General features: G+C 39.4%; 1 protein-coding gene across 1 annotated transcript in view; it reads right to left on the bottom strand.

Annotated features, from left to right (window-relative positions):
- Window positions 1-14017, bottom strand: part of NCOA1 (nuclear receptor coactivator 1) — a 238721-nt gene that overhangs the window by 180132 nt on the left and 44572 nt on the right. Inside the window, exons 2-3 of the mRNA XM_036262485.1 lie at window positions 2777-2912; window positions 585-718 (exon numbers count right to left, since the gene is read on the bottom strand). The gene's annotated coding sequence lies outside the window, so the exon portion shown is untranslated. The remainder of the gene's footprint in view (window positions 1-584; window positions 719-2776; window positions 2913-14017) is intronic.

Raw genomic sequence — 14017 nt, 5'->3', positions numbered from 1 at the left:
TGTGTTTTAGAAAAATAGGAAGCACTGTTTCCATGAATACAATTGTCTGATTGATTATTTTCAGTTATGTTATATAGTCTTTGGAGTGGGGATCCACTCCATAATTTGGAAGTATCACTTGATTCTTTACATATCTCACTTTTCTGGTGCAAGTTAAATCCCAAAGGTCCTACAAGCACAGTCTATAGGGAGTAAAAGTGACACTTCCCGATGAACAGAGAATCCTTAACAAATTTAGAAGAATAGGAAAGAAAGGCTTCCAAATAAAAAAGGGACTATCACTAAGATCTCTTGCATCATGTGAGCAGACTGTTAGAGAGCTGAATTCAGTTGCTCATCTCGGAGTAAAATAATTATTAAATTGGTATTGACTTACTTCAGTTTTTCTAACATAGTTTACTGAGTCTTAATCTGCATGGGGGTGGGTGGGGGGTGAGTGAGCCAGGGGAGGGGGGTGGTGAATTCTTCTCCAAAAGCTAACCATTCTTACATAAAAATTTAAACTTATAAATCTATATATAGAAACCAACATCATAAAATGACTACCAATGAGTCAAATTAAAATAAAATTGTGCCTCAAATACCTTAGAAAGTAGAAATTCTAAATGTCTGTGTCTTCATTTGGAAGCAAAATTTTCTACTGCATGATCTTGCCTGATGGTTCTTGATTATATCATCAGAGTTGGTTCCAGTTACATTTCCATTAGAATGGATAAGTCTAAAGTAGGAGAAAAATGACACATTTAGTCTACTGAAAACATTACAGACTTTAGATATTGTGATACATTGTTTCCCTGTAAGCAAAGATTCTTATACAGATGCTTTAGTTGTTAAAGAAATACCAAATTCTATTCTTGTCCCTACTAAAGATTTTAAAAATTGAAATTAAAGATTAAAGGTGAAAAAGAGAAAGAGGAAGAAAGTTGGTAAGAGGTAATTAGTTACTAGCTTTAAAAGAGTCAGATCTCATCCAGCACTCAGTGGACTGAGTATTGTCCCATGGACTATGAGGGGCTGTGAGATTCCAGTTCAATTCTGGTCAGGGCACATGCCTGGGTTGTGAGCTTGATCCCCAGTAGGGGGCATGCAGGAGACAGCTGACTGATGTTTCTCACATCAATGTCTCTCTCCCTTCCTTTCTCTCTAAAATCAGTAAAAACATATTTTAAAAAATAATAAAATAGATATCTGTCCTGGCTGGTTTGGCTCAGCCGTTAGAGCATCAGCCCATGGACCAAAGGGTCGCAGGTTTAATTCCCAGTGAAAGGTACGTACCTGGGTTGCAGGTTCAATACCTGGCGCCGGCTGGGGTCGTGCCAGAGGCAACCAATCGATGTGTCTCTTTCACATCAAAGTTTCTCTCTCTCCCTCCTTCCCTCCCACTCCATCTAAAAAAAAAAAAAATCAATGGAAAAATATCCTCAGGTGAAGAATGAATGAATGAATGAATGAATGAATGAATGGATCTCCAAAGGAGGTATGTATTAACTCGGTATTTGTTTTGCATTGGTATTCCAATGAGACAAGAGGGCTAGTAACTATTATTTCACTCATCAGAGTTGCTGACATTACCCCAGCAACAGAAGCCTCAGTACCTAGTTCTAGGTAAAATGGAAGAGTAAGAAGAAACAAGATTTCCATCAGAAGATAATTTCTATGATAAAGAAGCACCCAGCCCTGGCCACTTTGACTCAGCAGTTGGAGCATTGGCCCGCGGACCAAAGAGTTGCAGGTTCAATTCCAGTCAAGGGCATGTACCTTGGTTGCAGTTTGGTCCCCAGCCCTGGCCGGGGTTGTGTGGAAGGCAACTAAGTCGATGTGTCTCATATCGATGTTCCTTTCTCTCTCTCTTTCTCCCTTCCATCTCTCTCATTCCCTCCCACTGTACCTGAAGATAAATGGAGAAAAAAAAAAATCCTTGGGTAAGGATTTAAAAAAGAAGAAGCACACAATATGATGGCTACTATTCATTTCTGAGCCATTGGCAGTAGGATAAGACAAACTGGATTTTACTAAACTAGTAGTACTGTATCTTCCTCCTCTACCTCAAAGCTAATCCAAACAGTGGGGATTTTGCAAACATAAGAGAATTCTTAAAAAATGTGAGCCTGCCCAGCCAGTGTGGCTCAGTGGTTTAGCATAGACCCATGCACCAAGAGGTCGCCGGATTCAATTCCTGGTCAGGGCACATGCCCAGGTTGTGGGCCTGATCCCCAGTAGGGGGCATGCAGGAGGCAGCCAATCGATGTTCTCTCTCATCGATGTTTCTTTCTTTTTTTTTTTTATCCTTACCAGAGGATATTTTTGCATTCATCTTCAGATAGAGCGGGAGGGAGAGAGGGAGGAAGAGAGATGGAGAGAAACATCAATGTGAGAGACACATCGAGTGGTCACCACCCACACAACCCCAACCAACTGGGGCCGGGGACAAACTGCAACCGAGGCATGTGTCCTTAGTGGGAACCGAACCTGGGTCTCTCTGGTCCGCAGGCTGATTCTCCAACTGCTGAGCCAAACCGGCCAGGGCTTAAGTCGTTTTTTGTTTGTTTGTTTTTGTTTTTGTTTTTAAGAACTTTCTAGAATGAAGGCTAAGGTAATAGATCGACCTTCTGCACAATGACATTTCAAGACCCCCAACTCATAAGCAACCCCATTCCTTCCCTCAGGCTCACGCCATTTAACAGCCCTACCCTCTTCTTCTCTTTTTCAGTCAATATCCCACTCTATTTTCTCTAACCTGGGTCTATACTCAATCCCTTCCACGCACTTTACCTACTCTCATCTCTCCAGTTGCTGTTATCACCAGTCTCAAAATATTGGTTGTCATCCAAGCTATCAGTCCACTTAGAATGTTACTTTCTTTATTCCACTTCACCATCCTCAAATTCCAAATCCTGCATCAATTCAATTACCTGTAGAAACACATACACACAGACTGATCCAGCTTTAATATTATAGTCTTCAAATTCCCCGTTAGACATTGAATGCTATCCAGTAACCCTTTCACATGTCATTAATCAAATCTTTCTCCCATAACTCACACTGCCTTTTTTTTTTTTTTTATCCTCACCTGAGGACATTTTTCCATTTTTTGTTCAGATACAGTGGGAGGGAGAGAGAGGAAGAGAGAGAGAAAGAGAGAGAAACATCGACATGAAAGGGACACATCGAGTGGCTGCCACCCACACAACCCAACCAGGACCGGGGACAAACTGCAACCGAGGTATGCACCCTTAGCGGGAACCGAACCGGGGTCTCTCTGAACCGCAGGCCGACGCTCCAACCACTGAGCCAAACTGGCCAGGGCCACACTGCCTTTCTTTACAAATGTTTGCCCCTCTCTCTCTTCCACACCCATGGGGGGGGGGGGAGGGTGAGATGGGAGAGCAGTTTCTTCTTCTCCTTAACCATTTGTGTAGGTTATTTATAATGTGAAGATACTATTTCTTTCATTTATTTTTAACATTTTCTCAGTCTATCACTGGCTTTTAATACAGAAGTTTTTTATTTTTATTTTATTTTTTTTTATTATCCTCACCTGAGGACATTTTTCCATTTTTTGTTCAGGTAGAGTAGGAGGGGGAGAGAGGAACAGAGAGAGAGAGAAACATCGATGTCAAAGGAACACATCGAGTGGCTGCCACCCGCACGACTGACCAGAGCCGGGGATAAACTGCAACCGAGGTACATGCCCTTAGCGGGAACCAAACCCGGGTCTCTCAGGACCGCAGGCCAACGCTCTAACCGCTGAGCCAAACCGGCCAGGGCCAGAAGTTTTTTATTTTTAAGTGACCAGATATGCCCATTATTGCCTTTTTCATTTCTTTTATTATGTCTCTGGTTAGAAATTTCTCCCCGTCCACAACAGCAGATAAATAGTCTGATTTTCACTCTTCTATAGGCTAATTGTTTGAATCCTTCATTCCAAATGATATATGGAGTAAGGTCTTGACTCTAATATAAATTGTATTCCAAAATGTCCACCAGTTATCCTAACATTAAGTAATTCTCACAAAATATCTTAACCAAATATTAGAAAAAGGAATTCAGCAATATTTTTTTTAAAATGAAATATATGACCAAATAACATTTATCCCAGAAATGCAGCATTATTTCAATAGGAAAAAAAAATCCATCAGTATAATTTACCATATCAACAGACTAAAACATAAGTGATCACCTTAATAGATGAAAAAAAGGAGAAAAAACCCATAACAATTCATGACTCAAAACTCTCAGAAAACTAGGAAGAGAAGGGAACATCCTCAGCATAGCACATGAATCTACAACAAATCTATAGTTAATATCATATATAATCATGAAAGACAGAATGCTTGCCCTCTAAGACTGGGAATAAGACAAGAACATCTACTCTCACAACTCCTATTCAACATTATACTGTATTGCAAGAAAAAGAAATAAAAGCCTAGAGATGAAAAAAAAGAGAGAAAGAAACACAACAGTCTTCTTTCACAAGTGACAGGACTGTCTATATAGAACACCCTAAACAATCTACCACTAAAACCAGTAAGTGAACTAAGTATATTGCAGGATACAAGGTCAACATACAAAATATAATTGTATTTCTACATGGTAGAAATTTAAAAAACAGTAACTGTTAGCCTGGCCGATGTGGCTCAGTGGAGTGAGCGTCCTCCCATGGACTGAAAGATTCCAATTGGATTCCCAGTCAGGACCCATGCCCGAGTTTCGGGCTTGATCCCCAATAGGGGGCACACGCAGGAGGCAGCCAATCGATGTTTCTCTCTCATATGATGTTTCTATCTCTCTAAAAAATTAATAATAATAATTATATGTATACACACACACATATATATAACAGTAACAGTTATATTTGCCATCAAGAAATAAATACCTAAACTAAATATAACAAAATAAATGGAAGATTTATGTGCTCAAAAAAACAAACACTGCCCTAGCCGGTTTGGCTCAGCGGTTAGAGCGTCGACCTGCGGTCCTGAGAGACCCAGGTTCGGTTCCCGCTAAGGGCACGTACCTCGGTTGCAGTTTGTCCCCAGCCCTGGTCGGTTGTGCGGGTGGCAGCCACTCGATGTGTCCCTTCACATCAGTGTTTCTCTCTCTCTCTGTTCCTCTCTCTCCCTCCCACTCTACCTGAACAAAGAATGGAAAGGTGTCCTCGGGTGAGGATAAAAAAACAAACAACAAAACAAAACAAAACACTGCCCTGGCCGGTTTGGCTCAGCAGTTAGAGCGTCGGCCTGCGGTCCAGAGAGACCCGGGCTCAGTTCCTGCTGGGGGTGCGTACCTCAGTTGCAGTTTGTCCCCGGCCCTGGTTGGGTCATGCGGGTGGCACCCACTCGATGTGTCCCTTTCTCCTCGATGTTTCTCTCTCTCTCTCTCTCCCTCCTACTCTATCTGAACAAAAAATGGAAGAATGTCCTCGGGTGAAGATTAAAATAAAACAAAAGAAAAACAAACACCAAGTGAGAAATCAAAGACCTCAATAAATGGAGATACACTTTTCAAAGATCAATCAAAATTGTTATCAATTCTTCCCAAATTAATAGATTTAACATAAATACTATTTAAAATCCCACCAGACTTTTTGTAAAACTGACAAGTTAATTCTAAACTGTGTATGTAAATGCACAGAAACTAGAAAATGCAAAACAATTTTGAAAAAGAACAAAGTTGGAAAATTTACACTACCTGATCTCAAGAATTTCTATAAAACTATAGAATCAAGACACTGTAACTGTGGCCTAAGGATAAACGTACAAATCAATGGAACAGAAGATACTGTACAGAAATAGAGTTATGACCAACTGATTTTCAACAAAAGTAGCAGGGTCAGTCAATGGAAAAAAAATTGTCTTTGTTACAACTGGTACTGGAACAATCAACAATCCATGTGGGGGGAAAAAAAAGAAAGAAAAGAACCTCAACCTACCTGTCCCATCTTATACAAAAATTAATATACCCAAATATTTACAAATGCAAAATTTCTGGAGAAAAAGAAAATTTGGGGGACCCAGAGGCTGGCAAATTTTTTTCTAGAGAGAACAAGATAGTAATATTTTAGGCTTTGTGGGCTATGTAGTCTTGTTGCAGATAAGCAACTCTGTCATTACAGCACGAAAGCAGCCATGGACAATGAGTAAACATGTGTCCCTTTCACGTCGATGTTTATCTTTCTCTCTTCCTCCCTCTCTCCCTCCTGCTCTATCTCAAGATAAATGCAAAAACAAACAAACAAACAAAAAAACTTTATTTACTACAACAAGCAGTGGGCTGAATTAGCTGTAGTATGCCAACCCTTGAGTTAGGCAAAGAGTTTTAGATATAACACTAAAAGCACAAACCATAAAAGAAAAAAATTATTTTGCACTTAAAATTTTAAACTTCTGCTCCTGAAAAGACAGTGTTTTGAAAATGTAAACACAATTGCCCTGGTCAGTTTGGCTCAGTGGTTAGAGTGTTGGCCCTTGGACTAGAGAGTTCTGGGTTCAGTTCCCACTAAAAGCACGTACCTTGGTTGCAGTTTGGCCCCAGCGCCAGTTGAGGTTGTGTGGGTGGCAACCACTTGATGTGTCTCTCTCACATCAATATTTCTCTCTCTCTCTTCCCCCTTCTCTCCCTCCCGCTCTATCTGAAAATAAATGCAAAAATAAGGATAAAAAAAAAAGAAAATGTAAAGACAAGCCACAGCCTTGGAGAAAATAACTACAAAACAAATATCCAATAAAGATCTTGTTTCTGGAATATAAAAAATCTATTTAATACAATTATAAGAAGATAAGCAATCCAATAAAAATAATGGGCAAAGTATCTGGACAATGCAAAAATAAAAACTTATTATTAAGAAGCATAGTTACATGGTACATGTGTTTAATCCTTTTTTTTAGGCTCCCTAAGGATAGACTATTCCTCTCTGAATAGAGCTTCCAACATTCTGCTTTCCACAAGAAGATAACCAACAAATGAAATAAAATTATCAGAGCATTTTTTAAAAGTTAATTTTTATTTTATTTTAAATTTTTTTTCGTATTTATTGAGAGACAGAGAGAGAGAGAGAGAGAGAGAGAGAGAGAGAGAGAGAGAGAGAGAATTTGTTGTTCCACTTATTTATGCATTCATTGGTTGTTTCTCCTATGTGCCCTGACTGGAGATTGAACCCTCTACCCTGGCTTATCAGGATAACACTCCAACTGACTGAGCTACCTGGCCAAGGCTAAAAGGTAATTTTTAGTTATTAATATATGTACCTGGTGCAAAAATAAACCATATAGAAGGGTTATAGTGAATAAAAAATTTCCCCTATCACCCAGCTCCCTTCCCGCATTTACTGTGTGTTTAGTTATTTTACATATATAAAAACATTTATATATATATATAGAGAGAGAGAGAGAGAGAGATACAAAGTGTGTGTGTGTGTGTGTGTGTGTGTGTGTGTTTTAAAGTGGTAGTATATTGCCCAGCTGGTGTGGCTCAGTGAATTGAATGTCATCCCATGGACTGAGAGATCTCGGTTTGATTCCTGGTCAGGGCACACACCAGGGTTGGGAGGCTGGATCCCCAGTTGGGGGTATGCAGGAGGCAGCTGATTGATGTACCTCACTGATATCAATGGTTTCTATCTCTCTCTTAAAAAAAAAAAAAAACAATAAAAACATATTTAAAAAATAAAAATAAAAGTGGTGGTAACCTATAGCCAACATCATACTCAATGGGTAAAAACTAAAAGCATTTCCCTTAAGAACAGGAACAAGACATGGATGCCCACTTTCACCACTCTTATTTAACATAGTACTGGGAAGTCTTAGCCACAGCAATTAGACATAAAGAAAAATTAAAAGGAATCCAAATTGGAAAGGAGGAAGTGAAACTGTCATTATTTGCAGATGACATGATATTGTACATAGAAAACCCTATAGACTCCATCAAAAATCTACTAGATTTAACCAACAAATATGACAAGGTAGCAGGATACAAAATTAACATCAAGAAATCAATGGCATTCTTATACACCAATAATGAACTCACAGAAAGAGAAACTAATGCCTGGCTGGTGTGGCTCAGTGGTTGAGCCTTGACCCATGCAGTGGGAGGTCACTGGTTCAATTCCCAGAAAGAGAAACTAAAAAAAAAATCCCATTTATCATTGCAGCAAAAAAATTAAGATACCTAGCAACAAACTTAACCAAAGAAGTAAAGGACCTATTTCCAGAAAACTACAAGACATTGAAAAAATAAACAAAAGAAGATATAAAAACGTGGAAGCATATACCTTGTTCATGGATTGAAAGAACTGACATCAGCCCTGGCCGGTTTCGCTCAGCGGTTAGAGCGTTGGCCTGCAGTCTGGAGAGACCTGGGTTCGGTTCCCGCTAAGGGCACGTACCTCGGTTGCAGTTTGTCCCTGGCCCTGGTTGGGTTGTGTGGGTGGCAACCACTCCATATGTCCCTTTCACGTCGATGTTTCTCTCTCTCTCTCTCTCTCTCTCTCTCTCTTTCTCTCTCTCCCTCCCTCCCTCACACTCTATCTGAACAAAATATCAAAAAATGTGTTCGGGTGAGGGTAAAAAAAAAAAAGAACTGACATCATTAAAATGTCCATACTACCCAAAGCAATCTATAGATTCAATGCAATTCCTATTAAAATACCAATGACACATTTCACAGAACTGGAACAAAAACTTCAAAAGTTTATATAGAACCAAAAAAGACCCTGAATAACCATAACAATTTCGGATATCGGGTTATACAACAAAGCCACTGTAATCAAAACAGCCTGGTACTGGCACAAGAACAAGCATATAGATCAATGGAACAGAACAGAGACCCTTAAAATTGACCCAAGACATTATGCTCAATTAATATTTGACAAAGGTGGCAAGAGCATACAAATGGAGTAAAGATGGCCTCTTTAATAAATGGTGCTGGGAAAATTGGACAGCTGCATGCAAAAAAAATGAAACTAGACCACCAACTTACACCATACACAAGAATAAACTCAAAATGGATAAAAGACTTAAATGTGACTCATGAATCCATAAAAATCCTAGAAGAAAATGTAGGCAACAAAATTTCACACATCACACATAGCAGAATTTTCATTGATACAAAGCCTAAGGCAAGAGAAACAAAGGAAAAAATTAATACATGGGACTACATCAAACTAAAAAGCTTCAGCACAGCAAAAGAAATAACCATCAAAATGAAAAGGGAACCCACTATATTGGGGAGCTTAACTGCCAATGATACATCAGATAAGGGGTTAATTTACACAATATATAGAGTACTCATACAACTCAACAAAAGGAAGACAAAAAACTCAATTTAAAAATGGGCAGAGGACCTAAATAAACACCTCTCCAAACAGGACATACGAATGGCCAAGAGACATATGAAAAAATGCTCAACGTCACTAATCGCCAAAGAGATGGAAATTAAAACAACTATGAGGTATCATCTCACACCTGTCAGAATGGCAGCCATCAACAAATCATCAAACAAGTGCTGGCGAGGGTTTGGAGAAAAGAGGACTTTAGTACACTGCTGGTGAGAATGCAGATTGGTACAGCCACTATGGAAAACACTATGGTGTTACCTCAAAAAGTTAAAAATTGAACTGCCATTTGACCCAGTGATCCCACTTCTAGGAATATACCCTAAGAAGCCTGAAACACCAATCAGAAAGAATATATGTTCCCCCATGTTCATAGCAGCACTATTTACAATAGCTAAGATCTAGAAATAGCCCAAATGTCCATCAGCAGACAAATGAATAAAAAAGCTATGGTACATATACACAATGGAATACTATGCAGCTGTAAGAAAGGAAGATCTCTTATCCTTTGAGATGACATGGAGGGACCTGGAAAATATTATCCTAAGCGAAACAAGCCAAGCAGAGAAAGACAAGTACTATATGATCTCACTTATTTGTGGAATATAATAAACATAACAGTCTGAAGAACAGGGTAGTCCCAGAGACATGGAAATAGGGTATAGACTGACAATCCCCAGAATAGGAGGGGGAGATAAACCACAGAACTTATATGCATATACGCATAACCAATGGACATGGACAACAAAGCTGGGGATGGGGCAGGGAGGGATGGGGAGGAGGGTGTCAATGGAGAAAAAAAGAGAAACATCTGTAACAAAAATAAATAAATAAATAAAAGTCTGAAACACCAATCAGAAAGAATATATGTACCCTTATGTTCATAGCAGCACTATTCACAATTGCTAAGATCCGGAAACAGCCCAAGTGTCCATCAATAGATGAGTGGATAAAAAAGCTGTGGTACATATACACAATGGAACACTATGCAGCTGTAAAATAGAAAGATCTCTTATCCTTTGAGACAACATGGAGGGACCTAGAGAGTATTATGCTAAGCTAAATAAGCCAATCAGAGAAAGACAGATATCACATGATCTCATTTATTTGTGGAATATAATGAACAAAAAAAGCTGATGAACAAAACAGACCCAGAGACATAGAAAGGAGTATGGTTCAGATTACAAACTTCAGAGGAGGGGGGTGGGGGAGGGATGACATAACCAAAGAACTTATATGTATGTATGTGTAACCAATAGACATAGACAACAATGTTTGGGGGTGGGGTGGGATAAAAAGGAGGGTGTCTGGGGGTGAAAAAGGAGAAACATCTGTAACAAAAATTAATTAATTAATAAAATAAATAAATAAAAGTGGTGGTGCCTGGCTGGTGTGATTCAGTGGTTGAGCGTCAACCCATGAACCAAGAGGTCGCCAGTTCAATTTCTGGTCAGGGCACATGCCCAGTTTGTGGGCCCAATCCCCAGTGGGGGGCATGTAGGAGGCGGCCAATCAATGTCTTCTTCTCATCGATGTTTCTCTCTCTCTCTCCCCCTCTCCCTTCCTCTCTCTAAAATCAATAAAGAAAAAAAATTTTTTTTTAAATCAGCATCTCTCTTAAAAATAAATAAGTAAATAAAAGTGGTGGCATACAAGACACAATGTATCTTAGAGCTTACTTCATATATTATTCTTTATAAAATCCCTCATGCTTCCTCTTAATAATTTAATCATTTTATATTTATGAATATATCATATTCTGTTTAACCAGTCTCTCATTAATGGACTCTTAGGTTGTTTCCAATGTTTTTTCACTACTGACAATGCCATAAAGCGTATCTGTGCACTCATGAAGTGGAATTACTGAGTCACAGAGTATCTGGATTTTAAATTATGATAGCATTTGCTAGATTGTGCTCCACAAAGTTCAGGGGGGGAAAATATGAACATGTATCGGTAAACCTTCCAAATCAGGGACACTAAACTAAAGCAGCAAACGCTCACAAGATAGCCCCAATAACTAAGCAAAAAGGTTTTAGAAGATTTTCAACTCTAAGTACTCCAAAATGCTTCTTTATTATTATTTTTTTCTTTATTGATTTGAGAGAGAGGAAGTGAGAGGGAGAGACAGAAACATCGATGAGAGAGAACATCGATTGGCCACCTTCTGCATGCCCCCTACTGGTGATTTGGCCCACAACCTGCACATGTGCCCTGATTGGGAATCGAACTGGTGACCTCTTAGTGCATGGGTCGACGCTCAACCTCTGAGCCACACCGGCCAGGTAAGATGCTTCTTAATCCAAGATAAATTTAGAGTGAGTGGCAATAAGAAGAGTGGGAGTTAGCTTGGCCCCCATTATTCTAATTTTTTTCTATTAAACTAAGGTAATTTTTAATATTTATAACATGCCTCATTTCTAAAAGGACTTGTATTGGTTACAAGTTAAAATACAAGGTAAAAAAGATTCATCACAATAAAACTATGTCTATAAAATTTTAAAATAGATACTTTGGTAGTTAGTGTGGCCACATACTATTCTCCAAAGATGGCTACCATTAATTCCTCCCCTGTGTGTACACATGTCACTCTACCCATCAAGATATGAGCTTATTTCTCAGCTCCTTGAATTTTGGCTGGTTTTGTGACTTGCCCTGACCAACAGGATGTAGTAAAAGTGATGTTCTGAAACTCCTGAGAACAGGAGGACTGGCAGCTTCCCCTTTCTCCCTTTTGGACGCTAGAAGCCATGTATGTAACAAATCCGCGGGGGGGGGGGGGCATACAGAACGCAGCCAATCAATGTTCTCTCTCATAGATGTTTCTCTCTCTCTCCTTCCCCCTTCCTTACTCTCTCCCTCTAAATTCAATTAATAATAATAATTATTATTATTATAATAAATCAATGTGGTTTTAAAAAATATTTTATTGCCCTGGCCAGTTTGGCTCAGCAGTTAGAGCATAGGCCAACGGGCCAAAGAGTCTCAGGTTTGATTCCAGTCAAGAACACATTCCTCAGTTGCAGTTCATTCCCAGCCCTGGTCAGGGTCATGCGGGAGGCAATCAATCGATGTGTCTCTCTCATATCGATGATTCTTTCTCTTTCTTTCTCTCTCTCTCTCTCTCTCTCTCACTCTCACTCTCGCTCTCTCTCACCCTTCCTCTCCATCCCTCCCTCTCACTCTGTTTGTAAATAGATGGAAAAATACCCTTGGGTGAGGATTTAAAATAAATAAATAAATAATAAAATACGCCCGGCTGGTGTGGCTCAGTGGTTGAGCGTGGACCCATGCACTAAGAGGTCGCCGGTTTGATTCCCAGTCAGAACACATGCCCAGGTTGTGGGCCCGATCCCCAGTGGGGGGCATGCAGGAGGTGGCCAGTCAATGTTCTCTCTCATTGATGTTTCTATTTCTCTCTCCCTCTCCCTTCCTCTCTCTCTAAAATCAATAAAGAAAACAAAAATTTAAAAATAAATAAATAAAATAAAAAATATTTTATTGATTGATTTGAGAGAGAAAGGGAGGGAAGAAGGGAGAAACATTGATTTGTTGTTCCACCCATTTATGCATTTATTAGTTGCATCTTATATGTGCCCTAACTGCAACCTTGGTATATCAGAACAACGCTCTAACCAACTAAGCTACTCAGCCAGGGCTCAATGTTGTTTTTTTAATCTTATTGTTGAAAGTATTACAGATGCCCCTCCTCCCAACTCCCGCCCCCACCCCTGCCTTCACCACACTGTCCTCTGTGTCCATTGGTTATGCATATCTGCAGATAAGTTCTTTGATTTATCTCTTCCTGCTCCCACTCAAGTTCATATCACCATATTATAAACACTGATTATCAAATCTGGGTCTGTTTTCACAGTTAAAAGTTTTCTTTTTTTATTTTATTGATTTTTTTTTTATAGAGAGCGAAGAAGGGAGAGATAGAAACATTGATGTGAAATAGAAACATCGATCGGCTGCCTTCCACATGACCCCTACTGGGGATTGAGCCAGCAAACCCAGGCATGTGTCCTGACTGGGAATCGAACCAGAACCTCTCAGTCCATGGGACAACGCTCAATCCACTGAGTCACACCAGCCAGGCAAAAAGTTTTCATTTTTTGATAAGAAGAAAACGTAATTTTTTTTTCAAGATCCTCACTCAGGGATATTTTTTCATTTATCTTCAGATAGACTGGGAGAGAGGGAGAGAGAAACGTCGATGTAAGAGGAACACATTGACTGGTTGCCTTCCACATTACCCGGACCAGGGCCGGGGACGAACCGCAACTGAGGTAAGTGCCCTTGGCAGGAATCAAACCCACAACTCTTTGGTCCACAGGCCAATGCTCTAACCACTGAGCAAAACCGGCCGAGGTAAAAACATGTAATGTTTTATCTGAACATAGAACAACGAAACTACTGAACTATAGCTTCAAATATAATTTTATAAACTGCGCATCATTCAAATGATGTTCCTTACAGACAGATTCTATACAGACAGATGACATGTCATTAAATCAGAACTCAGTACAGGTATTTTCATGTCAGGGAGACTGAGATGACATGGTGCTGATACTTTTGTTCTCTGAGATTTAATACAAGAAATTAGATGAATATGTAATTAAGATATTCATTAAACTATCTTCTTATATCTGATATTTTAAGTGAGCTTTTGAATAGACACTAAAT

This window comes from Molossus molossus, unplaced genomic scaffold, assembly GCF_014108415.1.
Source record: "Molossus molossus isolate mMolMol1 unplaced genomic scaffold, mMolMol1.p scaffold_m16_p_15, whole genome shotgun sequence".
NCBI classification, from domain to species: domain Eukaryota; kingdom Metazoa; phylum Chordata; class Mammalia; order Chiroptera; family Molossidae; genus Molossus; species Molossus molossus.
This window is presented reverse-complemented; position numbering and strand designations above follow the sequence as displayed.